Raw genomic sequence first — 27,580 nt, 5'->3', positions numbered from 1 at the left:
AATAATGTCTTGAAATACTCTTTTTTTCCTTAGTGCACCAGTCTCAAGTAGCCCTGCTTCCTGAAGAGTGGCTATATTATGTTCATGCAAGATAGGGTGGTGTTATAGAGTGGTTGCTCATACTCTCATCATATCACTGGCAAATCCAAAGGAATGGCAGAGATGGAACAGTTTGTTACTGTTGTCACAGGAGCTGCCTAAATGAGTTCATAGGTTATCATAAACTGACTCCAGATTCATCTTCAAAATTCTCTCCTGAAGTGTTGTCTGTAACTGGGTATGGCCACAAAGCAGCTGAGGTTAGAAATCAGAGATTTTCTTCTCTTATATGGACTGCCTTCTCAATCTGATGAATATTATATACTTGAAGTACATAAAATGAAGTGTTGCCCAGCTTGGGAATCAAACCCACAACCTTATGATCATGACTCAAAAGCCTTAACTACAAAGCAATTGTGCTTGCAGCAAAAATACGGAACACTTCATAAACTTAAATGTCATTATTGTGCAGAAGCTATACTCAACTTCTTCGCATTGTTCCAGTTATAAAATATGTACTACCAAGTCTAGAAATAAACAAGAAAATAATCTATATGTGTCACATCTCTACCCGTAATATGCTTGGTGGATTTAATATATTATACCTTCCCCACCTCGCACAAAAGTTGGCTCTCTTCTTAATCAAAAGTCTCCTCTTCCACCTCTTCACTACCACCAGTTAAGAAATCATTATCCTTATTACTAACAAGAGAACAAAAGGAAATAACATTGCACAGATGAAAATGTACTCAAAAGAAAATATTCAGTACAGTTTGCACAGACATGCATACACATACACACACACACACACATGTATACATACACACATGCACACAAACAATATCCTTCAGTCTCCTCCAATTATTCCATTTGAAAACAACTTCACCTCAATAAGATATTTTTGATACAGCACTTTTGCCAGTCTTTCTACAGAAATCTCTTTGTAATCTCATTTCTTGGCAAGCTGGCAGCAGCATTCTTTTGGTGCATTTCATAGAAGGTGTGTGTGTGTGTGTGTGTGAGAGTGAGTGTGTGTGTGCACGTAGTAAGTTTATGAAGACAGACAAAAACATAGAAATGCGGGCTGAAGAGAAAGGGTGGAAAGATAGGCATTTAATGAATAAGTAGTTATGTAGATTTAGATGTGTTTATGTGTGTTTGTGTGTATGTATGTACACACACACACACACACACACACTCTCTCTCTCTCTCACACACACACACACTAGAAGTAGTACCTGACCTTCCCAGGGTATATAAAATTTAAAGTAAACACAATTACACTAATTCATTTCGTTTCGGATAAAATGCTTTGAAAAGGTGCTGACAATCTTCTGTTGGTCTGGGAATGTTAATTTGCTCAAAATTGTTGTATCCAAGCAATGCAGAAGATGCTTTAGGTTGAGCTTCATAATAATGTCTTCACCCACATAAAAAAAAAAAAAAAAAGGAAAACCAAAACCAAAAAAAAACTGTATAGAAGAAACTAAGAAGTGACATAACTTATGACCATCATCTTGACAAGATGCATCTCTGTGCCAAATTTCAGCTACCACAGTGCAAAATTGTGGCCCTCAACTTGGAACATACATAGATATGCACACATACTTTCACTTCATGCATTGTTATGTCTTTGGGCGTTTGAATATCTCATTGCCAATAATGTTATGGCGACATTGGGGTTTGCACAAGGGTGTAGGAATAATATTACCCAAATAAATATTTGGATATGTTTATCTAGAATAATCTTTCACAGAAATATGTTCACATAGAATGTGCTCTGTACTATGCCAAACGAAGGTACGTATGATATTACACTAACACAGTAATCCAAACCAAATTATAAATGCTATTAACTACCAACAGTTCACACAGTTTCTTTATTTTATTGAAATGCATGTCCACTTTTGGCCACATGGGGGTGGTCAGGATCCTTCCACAACATATATTAAGAAGATAAAGAATATGTATGTACACATATTTACATCACCAGAATCACAATTTAATATCTGTTTTCCCTGTTGGTATGGGTTGGATGGCCGGTTAGGGACTAGCATAGTTTGTTTCGGCTTGGTTTTCTTTTTTAAGCTGGACACCCTTTGTAATGCCAACCACTTCAAAGAGTGTACTGGGTGCTTTTTACATGGCACACTAATACTTGGTTTTAGGATATCAATTCTGCTGTGGTGGGTGGGTCTTCTTGAGTACAGCAATGTGCCATATATTTCAGTCCTCAGTCATCTCCTTCACAATACATACATATAAAAAGTTATGATAAACACAAGATACAACCTGTATCATTTGTTCCCTACATATGTTTCACCTATGTGGCTATTTGCATCTTTTGCATTAGATGTTCTATGTAAAAATGGATGCTGAACCACAAAAGATCATCAGGGGAATACTTTATTGTATTGCTACCATAAATCAAATAGTCAGATCAATGCAAATAACTAAAAAATGGTGAAATGTACATAGGGAACAAATGCTATAAACTGCATCTTGTTAGTAGGTTTACTGATATATTTTTAATCATTAATTTCCTACTCGTGTGTGTGTGTGTGTGTGCACTACATGCATGCATATCATCATCACTTAATGCCTGCTTTCCATGCTGGCATGAGTTGGATGCTTTGATAGGAGCTGTTGAACCAGGGGACTGTGACAAGCTCTACTGTCTGCTTTGGAATGGTTTCTAGGGCTGGGTGTCCTTCTAGTTTAAAGCACAAGAAATAGTAAATTATGTTACCAAGTCAAAAGAATCAAAGACTATATGAACTCAAGGGATCGAGACAAACCATTCCAAGTGGTTCCACTTGTGAGTAATGCTGAGGTGTCATTTAAAGATTTTGTTGTTTAGCTCCAGGTGGAGCTGTTTGAGCAGACCTATCATCAAAAGCATCCAAACATGACCATCATGTCATTTTACAAGTATCTAGGATTCTATTATCTAATGTGTCCTTCACTTTTAAGATGGTCAATTTAAGGGAGAGGTAGGAAGATGAATAACTATGTTGTATGTAGAAGTATCCTTGTTAGCTTTTACTTATCATTGCATTTCATGGACATGTATATGTATAGTCAGCGGATCATATACCTGAAAAAGAAGCACTCTCTAAAGCATAGAGCAGTAATGTATTTACATGTAGTTAAATATACGTCCAGTCTTAGAGTGACCAATGGTTTCACATCCATAAAGCATTAGCTTTATAGGTGACTTAGTCAGACTCTAATAGTGTTAGAATTTAATGAGTGGATGAGAAACCACTGGTTACTCTATGACCAGATACATATTTAACTACATGTAAATATATATAAGTATATATAAATTTATATAAATAAGGATAAGATCGTTAATTTAAAATAAAATAATGATTTTATCAGAGTGGCCAGCATGGAAAAAATAACCTTCAATGGTAATAATTATTGCAATTATAAATTAGGGTATTAGTTTCATCTTGTCTCTTCGTTTTCTCTCCGTGTTGGTATATGGAAAATTAAGATGGTTTTAGAGTCAGATCATGGCTGCTATTTTCAGCATGGTGGTATCTGGTAGATACCCTAATATATAATTTTATAAGTATATATATATATATATATATATATATATATATATATTCGTGCATGTGCATGTGTGTGTAAAGTGAAGTGGGTGTTAACATATTTGATGTAGTAAGCCAAGAAATTTTAATTAACAAAATTAAAAAGAGTAAGTTTGATCTTTAGCAATTCTGGAAATGTTTCAGTGTTATCAAACATCTTTAGCAAAGTACAGGCTAATCATTATTGCAGATCTTAAATTGAACAGAGAAGTAAAGAGTATTTTCTGAATGAACACTAAGTGACATGATAAATAAAAAGAAGCATTGGAGAGTAAATGCCAAGGAATATTTTCTGCATGAAAACTTAGTAAACTCTTCATCACTAAATGTGTAATTTCATTTAAATCTAAACTACTGACTTACTACATCAAGTAAGTTCAGGCCCACTACTTTTTTTTTTTACTTTTCTTGTAGCAGATATTTCTGGGTACGTTATCTCTCAGACATTCTTTTAAGTAACAAAAATATATTGTATTCATTCAAAAGTCCTATACACTTCTCAAGTCATTGATGATGTGCAGTAACAGTTAAACTATGCTTTGCAGATGAGGCCCAATAACACTGAAACATATCTAGAGTAATTGCACTAGTATTAAAGATCAAACTCGTTCATACTGCTTTATAGATAGAATTTGAATAAATTAAAATAATTTTTAGAGCTGTTGCTATCTGCCTTTATTGGCCAGGATTAGTAATTTGAAAAAAATGTTGTGCTTATTTTTAGAGTATAATGTTAATTAATTAGAATTTTTTTTGTTTACTACAACAAATAGGTTAACCTACATTTTTATTATTCAGTTTTCAGACAGATCTCTCAGGGTATTTATTCACTATCATTGTGTGTGTGTGTGTGTGTGTGTGTGTGGTGTGTGTGTGTGTGTGCGTGCGTATTCTCAGCCTGGAATTTGGCCATTTATATCCCAGCTTCCTGGCTGGCATTTCAGTACATGTAATGTTGCCACAACTATTATGCATGCTGGACTAGATGGATAGATAGATAGATAGATAGACAGACAGCCTAAATTAAGTGCAATCTGACATAATATTAGGAGACTAATTGGATATGGATCAGTAAAGCTTAGCAACTGTGATGATGGTGGTTATGATGATGATGATGATCATCATCATCATCGTCATCATCATGTCCTTCTCTTTGATAATGCCAATAATGATAATGAGGAGGAAAAAGAGAAAAAAACATGACAAATAACAATATTCTATATTTCATTTGCTAAGATTGTTCTTTGTGAAATAGTATAATGGCAACAAAGTGTAAGACACGCAAATACACAGACTGTATATATATATATATATATATATATATATATATACACACACACACTCATACATATGTGTGTGTGTGTGTGCGTTTGTGTATTATTTAATGAAAATTTGATTCGAACAAACAATTTACAGATGACAGTAATTCACTTATATGAAATGTTACAAGTTTTTACAAATAATCAAAAATATTATCAACAAGCATGAAGCATAAAATGTTAATGTCTTCCAGCTGAAAACTGAATATTTTCTTCAGAATGTCACTCATCCTCACTCGCTGTGTATATGAGGGTGGACTGAAAATTTCATTGGTTGACTATGAAGAAGTAATGCTAGAGCTGTGAAATCTTGCATGCTTTAATTTCAAATCTTCATATTGATAACTGCATTGTTTCTATCCAGATAAACTGACATCTCACTGTCCAAAGTAGACTTTAATAGTAATGAGTAGTGATTTCTCTTAAAAATCGACAAATTTTGGTATCGTGGCATTAAGAATTATCTACTAAAATGAATTTATTCCCTTAAGGACATTCATGCTGACATGGCTGCTACATTAGAGCATGATGTTACAATTTTATCAACAAGGCAAAAGTGGGCAGCTGAATTTAGTAGGAGAATGGAAAGTCTTGAAGATGACTCATTGTCTGGACATCCTGCAACTGCCACCATGGAAGAAAACATTGATTGTGTTCATCATGTGCTGATAGAGGACAGGTGATTGACTATAAATCAAACAGCCAATGCTATTAGCATATCCTGTAAGAGAGTTGAGAATGTTTTGTACAACGAACTTGGAAAGACAGTTTCTGCTTGGTGGGTCTTCTGACACCTGATCAGAAGCGCACCAGCCTGATTAAATCACAGGAAAATCTTATGTTGTTTGAGGTAGATCCAGCTGGTTTCCTTCAATGTTTTGTAACCCAAGATGAGTGTTGGGTTCATCACTTTGAGTCAGAGATAATCCTTGTAGTGAAAACACCCCTTGCAGTTATAAAAGTTGTGAAAACACCCTGAGGCAGTTATAAAAGGCTATCAAGATCAAACACCCAGGGAAACTGATGAAAGGGGTCTTGCTTATTGAAGACAATACTCCAGCACACAAGTCTTTGGTTTCACTGACGACTGTGAGTGACTGTGGCTTTGAACTGGTTGATCAACCTCCCTATTCTCCTGATTTGGTATTATTTGGCTATCATCTGTTCCCCAACAAGAAAAAACACCTGGCTGGGAACCAGTATTGCAGTGATGATGATGTCATATCTGCTGTTGATGACTTTTTTGAGCAACAGGATGAAAGCTTCTCTATCAATGGGATCCAAGCACTGCAATAATGATGTAAGAAATGTGTTGGCTGCAAGGAGGGCTATGTGGAAAAGTAAGCCTGATTTGGTCACATTCCATGAGAGTATCTTGGTCAGCCTATGAATTTTTCAGCTGACCTTTGTAATTATTGTCTCATGTATGCCTGTTTGCAGTTGTTGTTAATATGGCAGCAGTTTGGGGATCTACAGTTGCATTGTCTTTCAAGGGTGTTTCTGGTGTGTTTATGTTTAGTGTGAATGAGTATTATTGACTCTATATTGGGGAAGCAATATATATACACACACACTCTCTCTCTCTCTCTCTCTCACACACACACACACACACAGATACATACAACCATGCATTGTTGTGTGGTTAAGGAGTTCTCTTCCCAACCATATGGTTTCAGGTTCAGTCCAGCTTCATGGTGCCTTGGTCAAGTGTCTTCTACTATACTCCTCGGTTGATTAAAGGCTTGTCAGTGGATTTAGTTGACATAAACTGAAAGAAGTCAGCATGCATGCAGGCTTGTATCAGTGTGCATGTGTGTAAGAAACAGAAGCTGATATGGTTGCAGATAATGCTGCTGTGGGTGTTAAATCAAGAAAAACCAAAAAAGCAAGACCAGAATTCTCTCTAAACCTTCATTTATTCTTTTACATATATTACTGGAAAACTATGTTTCCAATGAATTCCATTGAAGGTAGAATTAGTTGCATATATATCAAATTTACAGTTCTAATGTTGACACTGAATGAACATAAGAGCAAAAAGAAGAAAAGTCACTGCAAAGAAAATACCTATATGAAAGTGTACCTCAATAATTCCATGTTAGTCCTATGTAACATGTATTGATTGATGAGTTGCTCATTGTTAAAAAGCAACTAAAGTTACTAAAGAACAGAATTAAGCTGTAGCATGTCTATCCAGCATTGCTTCAAGGGGGAAGATGGCATGAAGTTTCTTCTGTCTTATTTTGTTCTGAATATTGTTGTCTGTTGCTCACTACAGCTGTCTACCTAGGTTTTAACTTTCATAGAACAAAAGGAGCTCAGATACCACATCTTGAACTAGATGTTTCTGACTGGTCTGAAGCAGGTTTTGACAAGATCTTTTTTTACCAAACAGTATATTTAAAAAAAATTAAATACTATGGTTTAATTATGTGACAATTCATGATGCTTTTAGTAGCAAAGTAATTTGAAGTTTTTTGAACTTTTTATAACATTTTACCACTAAGCTAACAAGTGCATACATCAAGGTGGTTGCACATAACAGTTTGGTGTAATTTGATAGCAACTAGTCTGGAACTAGTAAGGAAGTATATAGCTGATATAAATACTGTTGTCTAATAAGTTTCCATTAGTCAGAGAGAATAAGCACTTGTATATTAAACAGAGTGGGACTATTATTTCTACAGTATTATGAACTTAGTCTCATAACATCCAACTCATGTTACTAAATAGTTTGGGGTTGAAGAACCTTTTCAAGTGTGGAAAGTAAATTAACAGTCATCAGACATGGCTGAATGAAAAAGTATAGGCTTGGGCTCTTTTTTACTGGATCTTTGAAAATACAACATCGGGAAAAATTAGAGATGAAAAGACAGTCAAAAACCACAAGAGTTCTTCTATGAGCATGTACAAGCACCAGTAGATTCTGAAGACTTCAGAATTAGGTCTAGAACAGTCGCACCCAGAATTGAGAAGCTGGAAACCTTTGAAGTGAATCTCTTAGGCATCACACCCAAGCTATGATACTGTAAATCCTCTGCACCTTTAGACATACAAAAACTTAAAAATTCAGAATGAACTTTAATTTCTTCTTAGACAGAATTAAGAATTTATATAGGATAGATAATAAAACATACATATAACTACTAATGAAGAGTATTACACAGACCTGTCTCTCACTTCTATGATAATTAACTATAAGGCCAAATTATTGGGTAAGGCATTGAGGATAGAGTAGAAGCTTTAGCAAAGAAAGATGCCTTAACCCTTTCAGCCCGGCTGGTACATATTTGTACCAGTCAAAAATTTTACAACTCAAACCTTTAAAATTTTCATTTCATGTGATGCAGTATAGTACTGCTCCAGTTTTTCTGGTAAGTATGTAGCGCCAGACATATGACCAGAGTGTATGACACTATAGTGATAGCTCAAAAAGCTCACGTGTACAAACTCCCCACATTTACCGACTGCTTTTAAGTGATTATCATCATGCTTTGGTAAGTTATTTATAACATTTTTTCACTCTAAACATATTTACTAATCACAAACATGTTGTGTATAGTTTATAAGCATTAGGTAGTAATAATCTTGCAACAATGTTGCAATACATATTTCTAAGAGTAAATAATTTTGAGTGGTACACACCTATACCATTGTGGTTTTGTACAGGTACACACTTATACCATTATAGATTATTGTATAGCTAAGATTGTACCATCTGTGTCATAAAACTGTTCTATAGAGAATCTTCTTTTTGTTGTGAATCAAACATACATATACAATTTTTCAATCAACCTTTGTATTATTCCCTAATATTTGAAATTTTCATTTTTTTGCAAGTCTACCTCTACTACAGGTTTCCTCCACTGTTAGGGTGTGACACAACTGTCCTCATCCATACACAAGACAGGACCATACCAGCACAGTCGTCTCTCTTGCACACCACATCGGATGTTTCTTATGTCCAGCATACCAGCTTCATTTCTTTCAAGCCTATCATGTCCTCAGCAGTCACAGCCCATGTTTCACTGCCATATAAGCATGGCTGTTCACATACATGCACCATACAGTCTAACTTTCACTCTGAGCAAGAGGCCCTTTGTCACCAGCAGAGGTAGGAAATCTGTGAACTTTGCCCAGGCTATTCTTATTCTAGCAGCTATGCTCTCAGAACATCCACCCCTCCTCCTGACTTGGTTACCTAGGTAACAGAAGTTATCAACTACTTTTAGTTTTTTCCCCCAGGCATGTAATGGAATCTGTTTTCTGTATAACTTCGGTGTTTATTGCCCCTGTGCATCTGCCACACACAAAAACTATCATATATATATATATATATATATAGGCAAATCAAAAATAAAACAGGAAAAACAACAAAAGTCAAAAGGATGTACACAGTGAATATATTACACTGACACTCAGAGAAAATTTAAGATGAAAAAAAAATGTGGGATGTAACATTTTGAGCATGGATTGTCATCAGAAAGATGAAAAAGTTCATAGAGAAGGAAAAGAATAGTCTAAGAAAAAAATATGTCATTACATGACTGAAAAATAACAGACTTGAAGTATAAGGAGATAGAGAAAGTAGTTTTTGAAGGCTGGAGAGTGCAACAATGGCCAGAGTATGTGTGTGTGTTTGTGGTAGTATCTATGTGCATATGTGTTTGTAGGCTACAGCATGCAATGATGTCAGTTGCAGAAGAAATCCAAGTTTAAGGGGTGTCTTATTGATCAAATTGGTAGATGGTCTTAATGTTATAGTTTTGTACTTTCTTTAAAAAAATTCTCAGTGTATTTTTTTGTTTTTCCTTCTGCTAAAATCTTATTTCAACCTAAGAAAACTCTGTTAGTAATTTTTTATTGTATTATTTATTTGCTTATCATTTTTGATGGGTGGGGATATATTTATTTTCCTTCGACTCCAAACCTCCTCTGTTTCTTTCTCAACTGTTGTCTTTGTTTTAGTGGTACTTAATTGTGGTGGTGGTGGTAGTAGTAGTACCAATGTTTTTTTCTGTTCCACTCTGTCAAAGAATGTAAATAAAAACAAAAACAATGTCCTCTTGAAAAATAAGCAAAAGAATTCTTCAAACCCTATAGCATATGAGTAAGAACAACAACAACAAAAAAAGGAGGCATAGATGCGGGGGTGGTGGGGAACAATAACAGAACCCAGAAGGCAACCACTTGAAACATCTAATCCCTAGGCAGCAACAGCAATGGAATTTTAGATATAACAACAAGCAGGCATTTTGGTGTGAGAGAGTAGTGAAGATAGTCAGGCAGGTGGTGAGACATGAAATGGCCAATATAGATAGACAACTTTCTCTTTTTCATGCTCTTCATGCGTGGCTCTGGAGGAAGACAAGAGTAATATGTTCATGTTTTTACCATTTTCCTTCCTATTTTTACAGTTTTTTTCATTTTATTTTTTTTTGCTTCTAGTTTTTTTTAAAAAATTATTTTTTATCTGGTTCTATTTTTCTATGAATAATATGAGAGGTCAGAGAGATTCTGAAATGTTTTACCGACATACTTCTCTATTTTTTTAGTTTTTAACAGTGCAATGGAAAGGACTTCTGCTTGCCACATGCACACACACTAAGATTTTACTTCCCAGTAATCTGCTCTGTGAAAATATCCCTTCACCTGGCTCATTACCAAATAGTACTAATATTGCTAATAATAATGCTGACTGCAATGACAAATTCATTTATAGCAAAAAGATGCTTTTGCAATAATGATTAAAAATATCAGACTGAGAACAATAATCTACTAATTCCCTCATTTAGAAGATGTGTCAAATTTGTATATGTAGTTGTTATTTGTGGTGGTGATGGTGGTCTCGGAAGGAATTTTGATTAGTGACAACTGGGAAACTGTAGAGAAATGCTTTTGGAAGAAGGAAGAAATCATAATAATGAATAATTGTTTCTAAGATGGCAAGCTGGCAGAGTTGTTAACACACTGGACAAAATGCATGCCTCGTGGCATTTCATCTGTCTTTATGTCCTCAATTCAAATTTGCCTTTCATCCTTTTGGGGTTGATAAAATAAGTACCTATTTCTTTACTACCCACAAGGGGCTAAACATAGAGAGGACAAACAAGGACAGACAAATGGATTAAGTCGATTATATTGACCCCAGTGCGTAACTGGTACTTATTTAATCGACTCCAAAAGGATGAAAGGCAAAGTTGACCTCGGCGGAATTTGAACTCAGAATGTAGCGGCACACGAAATACTGCTAAGCATTTTGCCTGGCGCGCTAACGTTTCTGCCAGATAAAATAAGTACCAGTTGAGCAATGGGGTTGATGTAATTGAATTGCTGGCCTTGTGCCAAAATTTTAAAGCAATATATGATTGTTTCTCATTAAGGTACAAACCAAACAATTTTAACGGACAGAAGTCAGTTGATACCACAATTTATATGCTAAGCACTGCACATGCAGACCGTACAAGATTTGAAATATTCTACATGTTACCAATAGAATAAAACTGTCCTCTCTCTCAATACCCATGCAAGTATGGAAAAGCGGATGCTAGAATGATAATTATACAGGCACAGATATGACTATGTCAATAAGATGTTTGTTTTGCAAACAGCCCTACTGTGCAGCACATGGGGCAAGAGACTTTAACTATAGCACCAGTCTGACCAATGGTTTGTAATTATGGTAGAGAAAAACTGTGTGGAAGGTTGTTGTGTGTATATATATATATACTGCATACTGTATACACTTGAGTGGTAGTCAATCTCATGTAAAAGTCAACCCCCTATTTTTGGCCAAAAAATTGGGAATTTTCCAAAGACCCCATATAAAAGTTCATCATAATATTTCATGAACAGGACAACATTTGTTGGTCAAGGTACCATATCATCCTGTATGTAGAAATAACTCTGTTGATGCACAGAATTGGTAATATTATTGTAATTCATTGTGTTTTTGATTTTATTCACTTAGAGAGCTTCTGCTGCTGATACGATACTTTGGATTCTAGCTTGAATTTCAGCCCCTCAAATGTAGTACCCATGTAATAGACAACCCCATAAATTTGACTTTAAAAAAATGGTCTAAATAATTTGACTCTTACACAAGCATATACAGTATATATACTCCTCATAATCACATTATGTCCGTCTCTCATGCTGGCTTAAGTTGTCCTGTATATCCAAAGTATACACACACACACACACACACACACAAACATATACACACAATACACACATTGTAATTACATTTTGCCACAGTAGGACCAATAACCAGTTGTTGGAACTTCATATACATATAATGTCTATCAGTGATTCATTCATATATATATCCATCATCATCATCATCATTTAACATCCGCTTTCCATGCTAGAATGGGATGGACGGTTCAACTGGGGTCTAGAAACACTGCCAGATCAGACTAGGCCTGGTGCAGCCTCCTGGCTTGCCAGACCCCAGTTGAACCGTCCAACCCATGCTATATATAATCATGCTATACATATATATATATATATATATATATATATATATATGGTCTAGTGGTTAGGGAGTTTGGGTCATGATCATCATAAGATCTTAAGTTTGATTTCTGGATCAAGCAGAGCAAGACATTTCATTATGTATTGCTCCAGTTTGCTTAGTTAGAAAATGAGTACCATCCCAGTACCGGCGCAGCCCTCTCTTCTTCCAGTAACATGTCTTTGATGATCTGCTGAACTGAAGGTGGGAGTGGGAGGGTTGAGAGGGTGCCTATGTTTGCTGGTGATGACATATGCATCTAAAAGAAGTAGTGAATGCATGGTTACATGTTCCCAAGTCATATTCACTTGTGAGTGACAGATGTATATACATATGGATGCTTGTATTTATGCAATGCAAAAAAATGCATCTTGCCTACGAGAGGCCCTTGTTTGTGTGCAAATATATATGTATGCACACACACACACATGATGCAATTTTATAGAGAATCTTCCAGTTTACTTGCTTAATACAAGAGTATATGCCTCTTCACTGCCACACCACTGCATTCCAGCAAGGAAAATTTATCTTTCAATGACTCAGTCTACTTAGCATTAGACAGATGAAGCAAAAAAGGTGGTTGATTTCTATCCTATCACTGTCATCTGCTTGTCTTTGGTAAAGTAAGTTTGACACTTAATGGCTCAGTCCATGAAGCATTCATTAGGAATTCATGAGACTAGATCTTGCCTATGTGGTGGCTTATTACCTCATCCCTGTTATATCTTAGGGTTTGTGATAGGACATAAATTATGGATCCTTCAGCTAACAGTTCAACGCCATGTTGATTCAGTAAGTTTTAGCACTTATCTTCTAGGTAACATTAGATCAAATTGCGGCTACTTGAAAGCAATGTTATCTGCGTTTATACAAACATTACATTTAAAAATCAGTTTCTGCAACATATTGCTATTAGTATTCTATTAGTGTTCAATTGTGTCTCAGAGCAAGTCACATGATTGCCTCAATAAGCCAAGTGTTGTAATACTGGTTCTACTCTTGTATGTGTCAAGTGATCCAGGTGTGTAAGAGTCTATGTAACTGCCAACTGCCTCATATATATATATATAAAATCATCAGAGAGAAAGAAGGAGAAAGAGAGAGAGAGAGAAAGAGACAGAAAAAAGAGTGAGAGAGAGCTGTGTGTGTTAGCATACACGTGTCTATCTAGCTGTTTGTTTGCCTTATCCACATCTAGCCATCAACAACTATTGATCTACTTATCTACATGCATGAATCTCTATGCAACTATCTATCTATCTATTTATCCTTTTCCTATACTTCATTGCAAACACAACACACACATATATAATATATATATATATATATATATATATTGCACTAGTGAAGGTCATGAGTTCAATTCCCGGCGATGTGTTGTGTCCTTGAGCAAGACACTTTATTTCACATTGCTCCAGTTCACTCAGCTGGCAAAAATGAGTTGTACCTGCATTTCAAAGGGCCAGCCTCATCACATCCTGTATTACACTGAATCTCCCAGAGAACTACATTAAAGGTATGTGTGTGTGGAGTGCTCAGCCACTTGCACATTAATTTCACGAGTCAGCTGTTCTGTTGATCGGATCAACTGGAACCCTCGTCATCATAACCGACTGAGTATGAGTTCATATACTGCACAAAGCAGTTTGAACAAGATATTTTCATGTAAAGTCATATTTAACACATTTAAGTGTATTTGTGTTTGATAAGATCTTCCATTGTGGAAATTGTCCAGGGAAAAACTTATCTTCCTAGCCAATATATGTGAAAGCACACTTTGGGCTGTGAATGTCACTGGAATATAGGATGTAAAAGTTTTTGTGTCTTTTTGCTTCATGAGCCAGGAGAACTAAATCTGTCACTCATAGTGAGATAAAAAAAAATTTTTTTAAAACAGCATACAGTATGTTTGCTGATGGGTGTGAAGCTTGGTCAAGCTAGAATAAAATTAATAATGTTGCATGATGCAACACTGAATAAAAAATATTTATGTAAAGTCATGTTTAACATGTTTGAGCATATTCAAACATGATAAGACCTTCCACTGCAGAAATAACCCCAGGAGAAAATTCTTCTCCAGGACTTGTAGAAAATATATATTTGGGGATGTAAACGACATTACTGGATTGTAGAAGAGATTCTTTGAATAGAAAGTTCTTTTCAGACATTTAAATCTGAATCTAACACATCTATGTCAAATTTTAACCTGAATGTGACACACCCATGTACAAAGTTATTTACATGCTTGACTGACCTCTAAACAATAACATTGCTCTCATTTCAAACCAAACAAAATATTCCAAAAAAAATCAACCCATACTCTACAATCATACTTTCTTCCTTCCTTTTTCTGCCCTTCTTCCTATACATCTACATCCCAGCACTACAAACACCAAGCCTGATTTTCACATCACATAGCTCCACCTATTCCAGGAAAACCACTTGTCAAAGACTGTATACAGCCAAAGGAACCCAGCTAGATTTTGTCTTAGCTTATATTTAGCAGTGAGTACAAGCTTCTGACAAAGCTCAGAGGTAGAAATGTGGGTCTAGCATTCTCACTGCAAATGCTGGACAAATTTAGTCTGCTACTGAAATGTTTGTACTTTTAAACATAGTATGTCCATTGGGGGAGACTATATCTGGATATACTGCAGTTAATTTGCCTTTTCTTGGTATACTTGCATTAAGTATGTTACATAGATGACTATTTTAATCTAATATTAATTCTGTTGCATATAACAGATATATATATATATATATATATAATATATATATATATATATATATATATGTGTGTGTGTGTGTGTGTGTGTGTATTTATATGTGCATATAAGTGAGTGCCTAAGCACAAGTGTGCATTGTCACATTTATGACCTTACTACAAGACAATCTATAACAAACTCCATCAGCAGCCAATCTATAGACATCTAGTCTTTTTAGTTTCTAAATTTCTGCTAAATTACCTCAATATTGTAAAGTATAATAGCCATCTCGATATGGCTAACCACAGTGTTACTGTAGCTTTTTAGCCCCAGGAGATCATCGTCTCCAGCTCGCTTTAGGCACACTATCTGTGCCCTTATGGTATTTGCAAAGGGAGGCCATCTCTTTCTCGTAAGCCTAAGTGATACGCACCGGACTGAGAGTTTCGAGGTTGTTGCCTCTTATCAACAGGTGGTAATCACCGGATCACGATGAAAGGGAAAGCCTGTATGCAAATATATAAGAGTTCTTCTAGTGACTTCTGCCACTGATTTTGAAAAACTGTCTGCAAGCATTATTAAATCTCAGAACGAGATGTAAACAGTAATCGCTCGACAATGTAAAGTATAATAGCCATCTCGATATGGCTAACTACAAAGGGGGGGGGGGGTGTTACTGTAGCTTTTTAGCCCCAGCAAATACCATAAGGGCACAGATAGTGTGCCTAAGCCAGCTGGAGACGATGATCTCCTGGGGCTAAAAGCTACAGTAACACTGTGGTTAGCCATATCGAGATGGCTATTATACTTTACATTGTCGAGCGATTACTGTTTACATCTCGTTCTGAGATTTAATAATGCCTACCTCATTATTATCTATACAAAAATCAAAAAATAAAAGTTTAAAAAATAAAATATTAAAAAACTAAAATATTATATATATTATATATATATAGCTGGGATTATCGTTTGCATATGTGTATTAGTGAATCTCTGTTTCTTAGCTCTTATAGTTTTCTGAGTTGATCTAGCTTTGTGTCCAAGTGTCTGATTTTCATATCTGTAACCACATGTGTGAGTCTATAAATGTGAATGGATGTATATTTGTGTAAGTATGCATAGTTAAATGTGTGTTTACTATATGGGTGAGTGAATATATATTTATATGTACATCCATATATCTATATATGAGTCAACAAACTAATGTGTATGTGTGTGTGTATCATCATCATCATCATCATTTAATGTCCATTTCCATGCGGACATGGGTTAGATGGTTTAACTAGAACTGGTAAGCCTGAAAGCTGCACCAAGTTCCAGTTGGAATTTGGCTTGGTTTCTACAACTGGACGCCCTTCCTAATGCCAACCACTCCAAGAGTGTATAGTGTGTGTGTGTATATATATCTTTGCACCTATATGTGTGTCTCTGTTACATGTTTGTGGATATAAGGACATGCATGTATATGAGTGTGTGTGTATATGTATGTATGTCTATATATATATATAGATATATATATATGGGTGTCTGTTTTTATTTCTCTATATGAGTGTCTGCATTTATTCTGGTTTACAAGCTAAAGTAAGTGTTTATATACATATTGAATCTCTCAACAGGGGGTTTTCACCCTCAAACTGCATTGTAAGGTATCTGGTTCCTCATGTAACAACCTCTATTTAAATGGTTTCCACAATAAATATACATTTTGTTTAAATGACTTTGAGAAAGCTATAAGATGTCACATGAACACTCAGCTCTGAGAGCATTGCTTCTTATAGCAGAAACAGCTGAAAGCCAATGAAAGTGATTACAGAACACCTATTCTTTTGCTATTTATTAATTTAGATTATGTTTTGTACTCATCTAATACTTAAATCTAAAACATAGGTATATTGAGTTCTAACAACTGGTTATTATTAGTATTGCTATGCCTTCGAGAAATCATAATATCTATAGATATATACGTATGTGTATGTATTTATGTGTGTGTGTATATATATATATATATATATATATATATATATATATATATAAATATATATGCATGTATATATATATATATGTATGAATATATACATGAAGGAAGAAAATAGAAAAAAGCTTAGAGAAAAGAAAAACAAAAGAGTGGCATATGCTATAGTAAAAGCTCACGAGGATATGTTTTGTAGAAAAATATAGTTAAGAGTTCTCTAAAAGGGTTTTATGTACCTTTTAGAATATGATTAGCTGGCAACAATTATGTAAAGCTTGTACATGTATGTCTTACGCGTGCACACACACACACATACGCGCAAACAGACATATGGGCTTCAAAATAAGTGTATGCATCTTACTCTCATTAACTGGACTGTTTGTCTTCTTGCATTTGAATGTGTATTTATGTATGTATTATGTAAAAATGATGATGATATATGAAAAAATTATCTGCTGCTAATATTTTACATGCGCATGATATATAAGTTACAACCACATGTATATTACATTATTATATTTACACACACACACACACACACACACAATGTACTGTATGTGTTCTGTCTGTACAAATATACACAATTACACACAGACACATACAGACACACAACATACTCACAATTGAATAGACAAGTACATCTATTTTTAATACATACGTATTTTGTTCACTCAAAACACGCATACACACACATAAGTCATACCCTAAGAGATAGTCGTAACCATAAGTTAGTGAGATTCTACCCCATCCAGTTTGTAAATGTTACATCCATTAACAGATCTAAAGGTGTCCATTAGCTACAGACATACATCAATTTTCATATGAATCTTAATCTGCAAATACAGCTGTTAATCCCTCATCCAGCATAGAAGATAAAATAGATCTAAACAACCAAATACAGCTTGTGAGATGAGGTAACATCAACAGAAATCTTAACAACAACAATATGATATAAGCAATATATGAAAATATATATATTAATACTTCTTGATTTTTTTTCTCTCTCTTTATTCTTGTTGTTTTTAAGGTGAATTAGCAGAAGTGGTAGAACAATGGATAAAATGCCTGGTGGTATTTAGCATTCTTTCTTTATGATTTGAGTTCATGTTTCAACAGCTCCTGATTTTACATTTTACCTTTCTGTGATCAACAAAATAAATACCTTTTCCCCTAAATATGTGGTCCTGTGTTTTTGTCAACTTTGCCTTTCATCCTTATAGTGTCAATAAACTAAGTACTAGTAGATATTGAAATCCACCAGTGCTTGTCAAAATCTAAGTTAGAAATTATTATCACTTTAATTACTAGCAGAAAAACTGACCCCTGGATATATATATATATATATATATATATTTTATTCTAATACAAGATTTGAGCGAGGTTGTTCCCAGTGCCACTGGACTGGTTCCTGTGCAGGTGGCACGTAAAAAACACCATTTGAGCATGGTTGTTGCCAGTACCGCCTGACTGGCCCTCATGCTGGTGGCACATAAAAGCACCCATTACACTCTTGGAGTGGTTGGCGTTAGGAAGGGCATCCAGCTGTAGAAACTCTGCTAGATCAGATTGGAGCCTGGTGCAGCCATCTGGTTCGCCAGTCCTCAGTCAAATTGTCCAACACATGCTAGCATGGAAAGTGGACTTTAAACGATGATGATGATGGCTTAGTTGGCTAAAACTTCGAAGTCATTATCAACAACATTCTTGTATAAGAATATAAGAACAATAAATTTGTACTCTACTAAAGTATAGAGTATCCCATCAGATTAATGTAAAATTGTTTGCACAATTACACAATATAACTTAATTTACTTATTTATTTCCTGAGTAATCACCATTTTTGCAGAAACAGACAGAAAACTAAAATACTGTCTAGTGTAAATTAATCACATCCTCCTCTCCAATCTATTGGGCATATAGGCATAATTTTTGTTTGTTGTAATAAAAATAAGATAACAAAACAAAGTCAACAGTAGTAATTAACAGTAATTACTTTTAAAGTTTTCCTGTTATGATGGCAAGAGTGGTTGTAGTTTTGGAGTTAAGTTAGGAAGGGTGAAAAAGGTTAGAGTGAGGGTCATTTGGTTCCAGGTTAGGTTCTTGGAATTTCTCCTACATTTGTAACAGCATTAAACATGGTAATTTGATTTTATGACTGTCTTCAAATTTTTAAATGATATTTATGATTTGTTTCTAGTGATTTTAGGTTTATAGGTTTTGTATTTATAGCACTGATATCTAATAAACTCAACTGAAGATGACAAAAACTGCACTAAGTGGAGTTTACTCACTCATAATGTGTGTATATATGTGTGTGTATCATCATCATCCAGTGTTTTAAATCCAGCTTTTGTCCCCATTAACAGGGGTGGCCAAATCTACCTCAATGCCATAGCAAACACCCTCAACCATCTCACCCGATTTTGGGCATCCTCCTTTTTCAAACCAACCCTCCCAATCTCCTCTTCTACCTGTCACCCCACCTTTCCCCCCGGTCTATCTCACTTTCACGCTCCATTTACCTCAAACTCAATCACCCTCCTCAACAAATGGCATACCACCTTACTCCATTCGCCATATGTATATATATATGTATAAAGAGTAAAAGTCCCCTTTGGTTATGAATGACCATGAGATTGCACTTATAAAATTACCCTCCAAGGCACAAAATGTTTATGGAAGACCAGCAGTTGCCCATGCATACCAGCCTCCCCTCTCCACACCACTGTTATCTAAGGGAAAGGCAAATGCTGATACAGCTTGGCACCAGTGACATCACAACTCATTTCTACAGTCAAGTGAACTGGAGCAACTTGAAATAAAGTGTCTTGCTCAAGAACACAACACACAATGCAGTCTGGATATTGAACTCACTACCTCATGATTGTGAGTCCAGCACTCTAACCACTGAATCATTTGCCTTCACTATATATGTATGTGTGTGTGTATTTGTATGTAAATTTTCATACATATAAATATCTATCTATCTATCTATATATATATATGCACGTGTATATATATATATATATATATATGCACGTGTATATATATATATATGCACATATATACATATATATATGTACACATGTAAATATACATATAGCAAATTAAGACTTATTTTAGGTAGGAATTTTACAGCCTGATGGTTTTCTTGCTACCAATATTTACCAGCTTTTAACTGTTTTGCAAGTAATGGATTTTGTATGCTAAAGGTCTTCAAGAGTGCAGGACAAGTGAACACAATATTAAAAGCATTCATGCACATTTGTATGCATGTGGAAGCATGCACACACATGTACGTACACACACACAACGCAGTCGGCCTGGATACTACACTCAAATGGAAAATGTAAAGAAATGTGATCATGTTCACTAGAATGCATAGGTCTACTCAATTATGCTGCCCCAGAATTAAAGAATGACAAATTGTTTTATAATTCATTCAAAACAAATAATCCATTAAATAAATCTCATGAGCAAATCAAAAATTTAGACTGATCTGAACATTAAGACAGTTATTTATACAATAAATAGATATGGTTATGATAGTGTATCCCTCTTATATACATACATATATATATATGTAAGTAAATGCACGTAGATATGTAAAAGAAATGCATTAACAATATGAAGTTCAAAACAAAGTAAAAAGCTTAATTAAGCTCTGCTACTTGTAATTGGAAATGGAATGTTCTGAAATATACACCAATAGTAACTGTTACATAATTTTCATTTTAAATTAAAAGTTAATCTGTAGCAAATGTGAGAATAAATTAATTTCCTGCTTAGTTTTCTGTTAGTAACTTATAATTTTAAGTAATGTTCAGGGTACAAAATTCAAGTAAACAGAGCATCATGGCAAAAACAAAGAATGTAAATGGATCTTTGGGGAGAGAATGTTGTGTGTACAGAAATTTTGTGGAGGTATAATGAATAAAATTTCCTTATTTTTTATCTTTGTAGTAATAAAATACTGATATAAAACATATACATAATAAGCATGCTAAAAATGTCTTAGGTTATTTTAATCATAGAAGTACAGTGTACCATTAATGTAACTTAAGTCATTTGAATATTTAATTAAAGCATGAAATGAGAATTTCCGTTCCTGTTTAATTTTCTTCATTCGTAGGATGAGTATTAAGTAATACAGATATTTACATTCTACAGATATTTTCTGTTTCTGATTGGTTTTGAAATAATTACACACATTTTAAACAGGATATAAAGTTATAATAGGAAATGTTTTCAGGATGGCTTCATACAAACTGAAACATTTCATTTACAGATTGCTATACTTTCAGACACCCTTGGACAAAAATGATACCAAATTATTTTAAATATGAAATTTAAAAAAAATATGAAAAACAAAAAACCAGAAAAAACATCTAATTACATATTATGTGGCAAAACATTCCACGTATCATTTGCGTGTGAATAAATAAATTCTTGGCTTTCAGTCAAACCTTGTGCTTTCATGCTTTGATTAATTAGAAAAACATATGACTATGTCTGGTTATATATGTATATACATTGGTGTAATTCTGCATTAAATTTGATTTTGTTAATAGAAACCAGCATGGCATCTCTGAGTACAACCATCATATACATGTAAAACAGGTTTTGAATAGTAAAGTGAACCTGGTATAAATTACAGTTTTACAAATCTTTTTAAAATTTCAATTGTCTCCCTTGCAAGTTTATTACTGGTTTGTGTTTATTTTACCAAAAGTGATTCGAATATTCTTAGCAATCAAGGTCTTGACAGTTTTACACAATGACAGTTCCATTGAAAACAATTCTGTGTGTGTGTGTATTTGGCAAGTCTAAGATGGCATTGTTGTCTTTGTAAGTTACCAAACTGAACAAAAGGAAATTCATTAGAAAAAGTAATTTTAAGATAAAAAAAAATCCTTATCTGCCCTGTATACAGTGAGATCTGGAATGAATATTATCATCTCTTATCATTTATCTTTCACTTGTTTCAGTCATTAGACTGTGGCTATGTTGGGGCACTGCCTTGAAGAATTTTTAGCCAAATGAATTGCCCCTTGTACTTTTTTTTAAGCCTGGTACTTATTCAATTGTTCTCTTTTGCTGAACTGCTAAGTTATAGGGACATAAACACACAAGCACCAGTTGTCAAGCAGTGGTGGTGGGTGACAAACACAGACAAAAAACAAACACACACACACATATATATATATACACACACACAATGGGCTTCTTTCAGCTTCAGTCAACCAAATCCACTCACAAGGTTTTGGTTGGCCCGAGGCTATAGTAAAAGACACTTGCCTAAGGTACCATGCAATGGGACTGAATCCAGAACCAAGTGGTTGGGAAGCAAGCTTTTTACTACACAGCCATGCCTGCATGTTTTTCACAGGTCTAAGCAGGTTCAGAAAAATTATACTGGTCGCTGTGGAGTATATGATAAGAGAATAATTGCTCTTTTTTATGATGATCCCATGTTCAACACACTTGGCTTATTGGTAGAAGACATTCAGGGTCATTGGTGTTTCAACATGTGTCTCATCAGTCAGAAGCAGTAGGAACTCTGAATCTAAACAAAGCCAGCAGCTTTGTTTCTACTTTAGTGCACAAATTGTTTGCTGCTTGGTAATTATATCTGCCAAGTAATACAAAATTGTTGTATGCACCATTTACAGTGAGATCAAGAATAATTATTCATATTTTTAGGTATGGCTGTGTCGTAAGAAGCTTGCTTTCCAACCACATGGTTCTAGGTTCAGTCCCACTGTAGCACCTTGGGCAAGTGTCTTTTAATAAAGCCTCAGGCCAACCTTGTGAATGGATCTGGCTGATGGAAATTGAAAGAAGCCCATGTCTTTGTATCTGTGTTTGTCACTCCATCACTGCTTGACAACAGGTGCTGGTGTGTTTATGTCCCTGTAACTTAGTGGTGTGGCAAAAGTGACCAATTTGAATAAGCACTAAGCTTTAAAAAAAATAAGTCCCGGGGTTGATTTGCTTGACTAAAACTCTTCGAGATGGTGCTCCAGCATGGCCGCAGTCAAATGACTGAAACAAGTAAAAGAGTAAATCTAGGCAGATTTGGATGCAAATATTTTGGTTGCTGTAACATATGTCACAGAATAAATTCTGCCATTTGTGATGACAGTGTGTTGAACACACTTGGCTCATTGATGCATGTCATTATGGGATACTGGTGTTTCAATATGTTGTGTCTAGTCAGCCAGAGGCAACTGGAATTCTGAGCTTAAAACAAGTTGCAGGCTTTGTTTATACTTTCTGTACACAAATTGCTTGCTATCGATGCTTATTTCTGCCAACCAATAAAAAAAAACTGTTATGTGCACTATGTTAAGAATATGGAAATAATCATTCCAAATCTTGATGTACTCAGTGCAAATTTTATAATTGTTTTTTTCTGTTGGTTGGCAGATATAGGCATCAATTAGCAAACAATTTGTTCACTGAATGTATAAACAAAGTCACTGGCTTTGATTAGGTTCAAGAGTTTTGGCTGCTTCTGGCTGACAAGACACATGTTGAAACACCAGTATCCCAGAATGCTGTGCAGCAATAAGCTGTCATCCTAAAAGGGAGTAGTTATTCTCCTATACAGTGACCAGTGTATTTTGCATCTCAAGCTGCCTAGACATGTTAAAAATAAATATGTTAATAATCATTAATTTTAAAATAAGGTGCATGGCTCAGTGGTTAGAGTGTCGAGCTTATGATTGTGAGGTTGTGAGCTCAAATCCTGGACCAGGCTGCGTATTGTGTTCTTGAGCAAGAAACTTTATTTCATGTTGCTCCAGTTCACTCAGCTGTAGAAATGAGTTGCAATGTCACAGGTGCTAAGCTGTATCAGCCCTTGCCTTTCCCCTGGAGAGGGGAGGCCGGTATGCATGGGCGACTGCTGGTTTTCCATAAAAAAACAACCTCGCCTGGACTTGTGCCTGTGAGGGTAATTTTCTAGGTGCAATCCCATGGTCTATGTTGTGACCGAAGGGTGTCTCAGAAATCTAACTAAAAAAATAAATTTAAACTGCTTTGCATTCCATATACAAAATCATATATATTAAACCCACATAACAGCAGAGCCTTAGCATGGCTGCAGCTCTTGAGCTGAAACTATTAAAACAAAACAAAAAAACATTTTAAAGCAAGGCAGCTTTTGTATCTATGTAAATCGTTTTAACCCATACTTTGTATGTGTTGAACTTTACACTCAATTGTTTTTGTGTGGAATTGTTGGAAAAACTCTTTAAAAGATAATAATGAAATGCACAAAAAATGTAACTTTAAGATTTACTATAATCTAGAATCTTGTCATATAAAACTATGAGTGGTTTTGCAACAAGTTGTGTTTATTTGATTAGATCATTGATTAAAATAAATATAATCACATTTTTATGCAAACGTTTCATTACAATTATCTACATAAATACATTTTAAAATACCAGCACACAACAGGTTTGTTTAGGCTAGCTATGGTTTATTTAAATTTGCCATGGAACTAGATATAGCTATGTTCCATAGAACCTAGTCTGAGAAAAAACAGTGGACTGTTACTAGCAATAATTATCGTAAAAACACTTTTTTATTTGAAATATATTATTATACTGGGGACTGATGTCTACAGCACAAGATCAATTGTACTGTATTTTGAACAGTTATACACACACACACACACACACACACACACACACACACACAAATACATAGTTGAAATTTACAGAAAAACAAAAGAGAAAAAGAGGTGTATAAATATCAAACAGGTGTATTAGTTTAATGCTCAGGAAGATGAGAAAGTCTTTTATGTTTCAAGCCTATGCTCTTCAACAGAAAGGAACACAAAGAAATAAACAGAGAGAAAATAAAAAAAAAACTTTAGGAGCTATTGGTCAATCATATATACACATGCATACATATATATATATATGTATTTATGTATGTATATAAGGATAAAGGTGAAACCAATTATTGATATTATGAATGCAGTTAATGCACGTTTCTAAGCAGTTATGTAAGATATCCTTTACATAACTACTAGAAATATGTGTATTAATTACATTCAAAATATCAACAATTGGTTTTGTGTCTTTATACTCATATCATGCATCTCCTTTTCATAACCATCTAATCTGTCCTCACTTTGACAATATTATTTAATACAACAAAGATATAGGAATGTAATGATTACTTGGACTTGAGTTAAAAGGATCTGGTAAAGTATATTGCATCAAATCACAACACTATACACACACATATATATATATAGTCATGGTTATGTGGTTTGTTATGCAACCAGGTATTTGGGGCTCAGCCCCACTAGCACTTTGAACAAGTATTCTTCTGCTAGGGAATTCTGTGTAGACTTAATAGACGGAGACTGAAAGAAACCAGTTGTGTGTGTGTGTGCAATGAAAATTATATTAGTGAAAACAATATAAAATATTTACAGATTATACACATGAACTTATATATACATGTGTGTTTATCTGTACACACACACATGTATGCATGCATGTGTGTGCATTTCCTAGAATAAATTCAGCATTTTCCTTGCATCTTCATTTAGATTAGTAAATCATAAGTAGATACAGAAATGTACACAAAAATGTGAAAAACAAGTTTTCTAAATATATATATCTATACAAACACAAGCATATACATACACAGCAGACACATGCATACATAGACAGTATCCCACATTAGATTACTTGACTGGTCTATAATGGAAATTGACTTCTTGAACCTAAAAAGTTGCATGATCCTGGTATTCACCACAAGCTTCCCTTTTCACAGTACTAACTCGAGATTTATTATACCATATAAATTCACATTTATACCAATAATTATTAGGTACATTTGGGTATGTTGGTAGATGTTTAATGGACAATGTGGAAAAGCTAAGATTATTGGGCTAAGAAAGAGACCAGCTAATAAACACTTTAGAGATGCAACCAGTAAGAATAGTAAAATTAAACAAGACTTTTCTGAAGTCCAACTTATCATCGTTATCATAGAAATACTGGTAATGGATGTTTACTTCTTTGCAAGAAACAAGCACTTTTTTTTTTGTAGAAAGAATTCAAATATTTAAAAAAAGGAGGAAAACAAATACATTTAATCATTTTTTCACATACATTTATGCTTCAGTGAAAAGAAAACCACACCAATGGAATAAATGATCCAAAAGGAAACAAATATTCAACAAGCAAACCCGATATTTCAATCACCACAACGAAGACAATCTCTATTCTCAAACTGATGAAAGAATGGTAAAATGTCCAAACATTAAATTAAAAGTTGTAAAAAAAAGAAGAAAAAATCCCCCAGAAAAAGAAACTCTGTAGTACTTACATATTTTAATATGGCAAGAAAAGTATTCCAAATGATTGTATAGGTAACTGTCAAATAAAAACATGAAAGAAAATATATTAATAGGTAAACAAAGATGTATTTATGAATTATTCTGTTACCTCTCTCTCTCTCTTAAGCAAATGTTGCATTTATATACTATCTAAGGATGCTAGATCCACCTGTCCATAGGTAGACAGATGGTTTGTTGCCAGTATCATGAATGGAGATACAGTTGTTTGACCAACTGAATTACTTGCTCATTGAATCAACATGCAAGTGGGTGAGCATTCCATAGACAGGTGTACCTTTAACATAATTAACAGAGTGTGACAAGACTATATCTTTGAATTACAGTTACAATCCATACAATGGGTTTCTATACAGTTTCCATCTATCAAATTTTACTGACAGTGTATGGGACCACCCTCAGCTGTCAAAAATGTCAAATATCCAAGATGCTATGCAGTGGAACTGACATAGGATGTTGCAAAGTGAGCTTCTTAATAATTTGGGTATATTGTACCAATACACACACACACACGGGTGGAAGTGATGACTAGAGGTGGAAATTTGGTGAGGAAATCAATCTTAGGTTTGCTTAAATGAGAGGGTCTTCCCGAGTACTGCATACAAAAAATCATTCTGTCATTTGTCATTTTCTTCACAAGGTTCAAAGTCCTATGATTAGCCTTCACTACTGTGTTCCATGTCTTCTGGGGTTTCCCCTCTTCCATAAGTTCCATCCATTTTAAGTGATCAGCACTTTTTTAATACAGCTGTCCTCATTCATGTGCATCACATGTCCATATCAATGCAATTTTCTTTCTTGTATACTACATCCAATTCCTCTTATGTCTAATTTTGCTCTCAACATATTTCATCATCATTTAACATTCGTTGTCCATGGGTTGGAAGGTTTGACCAGGGCCTCAAGCTGGAAGGTTGCACCAGAATCCAGTCTGATTTGGCATGGTTTCTATGGCTGGATGCCTTTCCTAATGCCAACCACTCAGAGTGTAATGGGCGCTTTTATGTGCCACTGACACAGGTGCCATTTGTGTGATACG

At 34.7% G+C, this 27,580-nt stretch overlaps 1 protein-coding gene and 1 non-coding gene across 5 annotated transcripts in view; both read right to left on the bottom strand.

Moving 5' to 3' along the window:
• LOC115232418 (vitamin D3 receptor) overlaps positions 1-27,580 on the bottom strand; it is an 822,423-nt gene that overhangs the window by 98,568 nt on the left and 696,275 nt on the right. For all 4 annotated transcript variants that reach the window (XM_036514413.1, XM_029802282.2, XM_029802281.2 and 1 more), the window contains one exon: positions 26,514-26,560. The gene's annotated coding sequence lies outside the window, so the exon portion shown is untranslated. The remainder of the gene's footprint in view (positions 1-26,513; positions 26,561-27,580) is intronic.
• Positions 467-573, bottom strand: LOC115208856. Its single transcript, XR_003881291.1, has one exon. It is a non-coding gene; the product is annotated as a U6 spliceosomal RNA (small nuclear RNA).

This window comes from Octopus sinensis, linkage group LG2 (genome assembly GCF_006345805.1).
Source record: "Octopus sinensis linkage group LG2, ASM634580v1, whole genome shotgun sequence".
In the NCBI taxonomy this organism is placed as follows: domain Eukaryota; kingdom Metazoa; phylum Mollusca; class Cephalopoda; order Octopoda; family Octopodidae; genus Octopus; species Octopus sinensis.
Note: the sequence above shows the minus strand (reverse complement) of the source record. Positions and strands in the feature narration are given on the sequence as shown.